The sequence below is a fragment of the Nicotiana tabacum genome, chromosome 14 (assembly GCF_000715075.1).
Source record: "Nicotiana tabacum cultivar K326 chromosome 14, ASM71507v2, whole genome shotgun sequence".
Taxonomy (NCBI): domain Eukaryota; kingdom Viridiplantae; phylum Streptophyta; class Magnoliopsida; order Solanales; family Solanaceae; genus Nicotiana; species Nicotiana tabacum.
This window is the reverse complement of record NC_134093.1, coordinates 13,982,594-13,988,801: the sequence shown is the minus strand read 5'-3', so window position 1 is coordinate 13,988,801 and position 6,208 is coordinate 13,982,594.

Here is a 6,208-nt window from a genome sequence, read left to right as displayed (position 1 = left end):
TTTTAGTTAATTTTTAATTTAATTAATCCTTTGCTAAAATCGCGAATTCGTTTGCGTAGCGCGATAGTTGATTTTTAATAATTTTCAAGAATTAATATTTTCAAATGTAGTAATTTCTCAAAAGTACCACAAATAATTGATTGTCATGATCTGCTTGCGAGGCGCAATTATGATAAGTTAATTAATTTTGTTTTTTCGATCACGTATTCGCTTGCGTAGCATGGTTATGACAGTGAAATATTATCCAATTTTATTTTTTAATAATCAAGAAATAAAAGTGGATAGGCAAAACATAAAAATCATATAAATTGCAGTTTTGTCCAAAATTAAGTCAAGCCAAATATAGTCAATAAAGCGACCGTGCTAGAACCACAGGAGTCGGGAAATGCCTTTGTCACGACCCAAAAACCTAACCTATCGTGATGGCGCCTATCGTGGAACTAGGCAAGCCGACTCATTTCCAAACAAAACCGACATTTTCATTTCAAAGATAATTTCAATGTTATTTAACATAAAACCTTCATCTAAGGAATTCAAATCAAAGAAACCAAAAGTGCGAAAAAGAAAAGCCCGACATCGGGGTGTCACTAGTCATGAGCATCTACTACAATCTGTCTAACAACATCAAGGCTAACTCAGCCTGAAAAAATAGCTAAATACAACTAGAGGAAGATAAGAGGGAGAAGAGCAGGGGGTGCGATCGCCAAACAGCTACCTTGCTATCTCCAAGAAAATCTGCAACTAAAATACTCAATAACCGCTACCGTGTCCAGCTACGCCTGAATCTGCACACAAGGTACAGGGAGAAACGTGAGTACGCTAACTCAGTAAGTAACAACAATAAATAAAGACTAAGAAGTAGTGACGAGCAATAAAGCATATAACGTTCATATCAGGAAATCTAAGTAAAATACCACATGCTTTTAAAATCAGGATTTGAATCAAAACATCTTGTTTAAACCCAGTTCCAGTAAAAATTATTTAAAGATATTTTTCAGCAGTTTTCAAACAGAGAAAAATGCAAAGGTGAGCAAAAATGATGAAATCATAAATAGCCCCTCGGGCAAAAATATCACTCATATACAGCCCCTCGGGCAAACCTCACAGTCACTCTTGCCACTCAGGCATACCTCACAATCACTCTTGCCACTCGGGCATACCTCACAATCACTCATGTCTCCCAGTCACTCAGCACTTGGCACTCGCACTCAGTAGGTACTTGCGCTCACTGGGGGGTTGTACAGACTCCGGAGAGGCTCCTTCAGCCCAAGCACTATAATCTGCACGGACAACTCATGTGTTGTATGGATAACTCACGTGCTATAATAATAAAGTATGTTGCAGGCGGGCAGCCCTGATCCACACTATCCTCACAAATCAAGCCCTCGGCCTCACTCAGTCATAAACCTTTCAAGCCACTCGGGCATTTCAGTAAAATAGGGCATTCGGCCCAAAACATTTATATGCATCAAAATAGAGTCATAAAATTGAGTTATGATATGCAATGACATGAATATGACTGAGTATGAATTTTCAATTTAAAATAAATAATCACAGCAGTATGACCTCTGTAGGTCCCAATAATACTGGCACATAGCCTCAATTATGATTTTTAATATGCTTTAAAGAAATTCTTTCTAAAACATATAAGTATCATATAGTTTCAACAAAGTATGCAACTTTACAGTCGCTACAGGACGGAACAAGTCACAATCCCCAATAGTGCAAGCCCATACGCCCGTCAAGTATTAGGGCTCAAGTAACTTACCTCAACGAAATCCCCTTGATTCCATCTTCAAATCTCTCCCAAAATCTCCAAAAACCGAATAGAAATCGTGAAGAATGCACCAAAATCGCGAAGGGTTCTATTTATGGTTTCTGTCTAGGTTTTTCGCACATGCGGCCATTTTCTCGCACTCGCGCGACCGCACTTGCGGTCCAAGGAGCCGTACCTGTGCAACTCACTTAATCCCCCAGATTCCGCACCTACGGACACCTTTCTCGCACCTGCAGACTCACATCTGCGGCCCCTGGTGCGCATCTGCGAAACCAGCCCAAAATTCTCATCTCCGCATCTGCGCTCAAGCCCTCGCACCTGCGGGCTCGCAGATGCGGCCAATTATTCACACCTGCATTCCCAACCTTGGCCCAGCGTCGCCCGCACCTACGCACTCCCCATGCGCACCAGGGGCTTCGCACATGCAAGGCGTTCTTCCGCAGGTGCGAAAATAGCAGAAGCAGCACCTCCAGCTGCAAATTGCAACTTCGACAAATCCGTTAACCACCCAGAATCACTCCGAGGCCCTCGGGACCTCAACCAAAAATACCAACAAGTCATATATCAACATACAAACTTAGTCGAACCTTCGAATCAGTCAAAACAACATCCAAACACCAAATTACTCTCAGATTCAAGCCTAAGAATTTTTAAATTTCCGAATTCGGCAACTGATGCCGAAAATAACCAAACCACGTCCGAATGACCTCAAATTTTGCACACACGTCACAAATGATACTACGAACCTACTCCATCTTTCATAATTCCATTCTGACTTCGATATCAAATTTTTCACTGCCGACCAAAATCGCCAAAATTCCAAATTTCGCCAATTCAAGCCTAATTCTACCATGGACCTCCAAATCATATTCCGGAAGCACTCCTAAGTCCAAAATCACCTAACGGAGCTAACGAAACCATCAGAATTCAAATCCGAGATCGTTTACATATAGGTCAACATTCGGTTGACTTTTTCCAACTTAAGTTTCTACTTAAGAGACTAAGTATCTCAATTCACTCTGAAAGCACTCCGGTCCCGAACCAACTAACCCGATATAACATAATATAGCTGAATAACACAGAAAGAAGTAGAAATTGGGAAAACGGGGCTATAACTCCCGAAATGATCGGCCGGGTCGTTACATCCTCCCCCTCTTAAACATCTGTTCGTCCTCGAATGGGTCTAGAAACATACCTAGAGTGTCGAATAGGCGTGGATATCTGCTCCACATCTCCCGCTCGGCTCCCACCATCTGAGTGTAGCCCAGAAAACTAAAAGGTAGTGAATGAGACCCCATAAGTCTCCAAAATACCAGCAGTACGGAGTATCCTCTGGCACCTATCCAAAAGGTCCTGAGCATCCTCTCTCTCTGTGCCACTGAAAGGTGGTGGCTGGAGTCTCCCAAACCTCTCCAACCTACGCTGATCATCCTTAGGCATAGCAAGAACCACATAATCCTGAGCAACTACAACCGGCTGGGCTGGTGCTGCCTCAGGTATCTGTTGTCCCTGAATAACCTGCTCGGATGTGCGAGCGACGGGAGTCTGAGTGCCTCCCCTGGCCTGAGAAGTGGCTACGGCCGTCGAAATAGAGACCGCCTGAGCAAGGCCAGTACATGCTGTCAGAATCTGAGCTAGGGCCTCTTGAAGGCCTGGAATCACAATAGGCACAGGTGGTGCCTGAGCTGGTGCATCAACAACTGGAACCTGGTCCTAATCTAGGACAACCGGTGGATCCGCAGGTACTGCCCCAGCTATTGTACGGGCTGCACCTCTGCCCCTACCACGGCCTCTACCGCGGCCTCGGCCTCTCGCGGCCCTGGCTGGTGGTACTGGTGGCTGGCCCTCCTGACTGGTAGTACGAGTCCTCACCATTTGTGAGAGAATGAAACAACAGATGTTTAGTTACTAGAATCAACAAATTCGCACGACAAGAATTCAAGAATGTGACGTTTCCTAAAGGTTCTGCAGCCTCTCGAAGATAAGTACAGACGTCTCTGTACCGATCCGCAAGACTCTACTAAACCCGCTCATGACTCGTGAGACCTATGTAACCTAGGCTCTGATACCAATCTGTCACGACCCAAAAATCTAACCTGTCGTGATGGCACCTATCATGGAACTAGGCAAGCCGACTCATTTCCAAACAAAACCGATAATTTTATTTCAAAGATAATTTCAATGTTATTTAACATAAAACCTTCATTTAAGGAGTTCAAATCAAAGAAAATAAAAGTGCGGAAAAAAAAAGCCCGACATCGGGGTGTCACTAGTCATGAGCATCTACTAACGCAGCCTGGAAAAATAGCTAAATACAACTAGAGAAAGATAAGAGGGAGAAGAGCAGGGGCTGCGATCGCCAAACAGCTACCTTGCTATCTCCAAGAAAATCTGCAACCAGAACACTCAATAACCGCTACCATATACAGCTACGCCTGAATCTGCACACAAGGTGCAGGGAGTAACGTGAGTACGCCAACTCAGTAAGTAACAACAATAAATAAAGACTGAGCAGTAGTGACGAGTAATAAAGCATATAACGTTCATATCAGGAAATTGCAGTAAAATACTATATGCTTTTAAAATCAGGATTTTAATCAAAACATCTCGTTTAAACCCAAATCCAGTAAAAATCATTTAAAGATATTTTTTAACCATTTTCAAACAGAGGAAAATGCAAAGGTGAGAAAAAATGATGAAATCATAAACAGCCCTCGGGCAAAAACATCACTCATATACAGCCCATCGGGCAAACCTCACAGTCACTCTTGCCACTCGGGCATACCTCACAATCACTCTTGCCACTCGGGCATACCTCACAATCACTCATGCCTCCCAGTCACTCAGCACTCGGCAGTCGACACTCGTCACTCGCACTCAGTAGGTACCTGCACTCACTAAGGGTGTGTACAGACTCCGGAGGGGCTCCTTTAGCCCAAGCGCTATAATCTGCATGGACAACTCACGTGCTATAATAATAATGTATGTTGTAGGCGGGCAGCCCCGATCTACACTCATCCTCACAAATCAGGCACTCGGCCTCACTCAGTCATAAACCTCTCAAGCCACTCGGGCATTTCAGTAAAACAGGGCATTCGGACCAAAACATTTATATGCATCAAAATAGAGTCATAAAACTGAATTATGCGGTAAACAAGTATAAACATGACTGAGTATAGATTTTCAATCGAAATCAATGAGAGAATAGTAAGAAAAAGCCCCTAAGGGTCCAAACAGTACTGGCGCAAGGCCCAAACATAGCATTCAGCCCAATTTACAGAAATTCTTTCTAAAATATATAAGTATCATATAGTTTCAATAAAGTATGCAACTTTACAGTCACTACGGGACGGACCAAGTCACAATCCCCAACAATGCATGCCCACACGCCCGTCACCTAACATGTGCGTCACAAAAAATAGTAGAATGATACAAAAATCCGGGGTTTCGTACCCTCGGGACTAGATTTACAATCGTTACTTACCTTAAACTGATCAAATTTCTACCCCGCAATGCTCTTGCCTCTGAACTTGGCCTCCAAATGCTCCGAATCTATTCACAATCAGTACAATACCATCAATACGCGCTAATGGAATGAATTCCACAAGAAAAGCTACAAAATTAGACCAAAACCCAAAATTGGCTCAAACCCGGCCCCCGAGTCCACGTCTCGAAATCCGACAAAATTTACAAAACTAGAAAGATTATTCATTCAAGAGTCTAACCATACCAAAGTCATCAAAATCCAACATCGTTAGGTCCTTCAAATCCTTAAATTACTCTCCAAAAATTCCAAGCCCTAACCCCTCATTTTCACTAATGACCATGATTAAACAATGGAAAATCACCATATATACAAGTATTAGGGCTCAAGTAACTTACCTAAACGAAATCCCCTTGATTCCCTCTTCAAATCTCTCCCAAAAGCTCCAAAAACCGAATAGAAATCGTGAAGAACGCACCAAAATCGCGAAGGGTTCTATTTATGGTTTCTGTCTAGGTTTTTCGCACATGCGGCCATTTTCTCGCACTCGCGCGACCGCACTTGCGGTCCAAGGAGCCGCACCTGTGCAACTCACTTAATCCCCCAGATTTCGCACCTACGGATACCTTTCTCGCACCTGCAGACTCACATCTGCGGTCCCTGGTGCGCATCTGCAAAACCAGCCTAAAATTCTCATCTCCGCATCTGCGCTCAAGGCCTCGCACCTGCGGGCTCGCAGATGCGGCCAATTATTCGCACCTGCGTTCCCAACCTTGGCCCAGCATCGCCAGCACCTGCGCACTCCCCACGCGCACCAACGGCCTTGCACCTGCGAGGCTTTCTTCCGCAGGTGTGAAAATAGCAGAAGCATCAGCTCCTGCTGCAAATTGCAACTTCGACAAATCCGTTAACCACTCGGAATCACTCTGAGGCCCTCGGTACCTCAA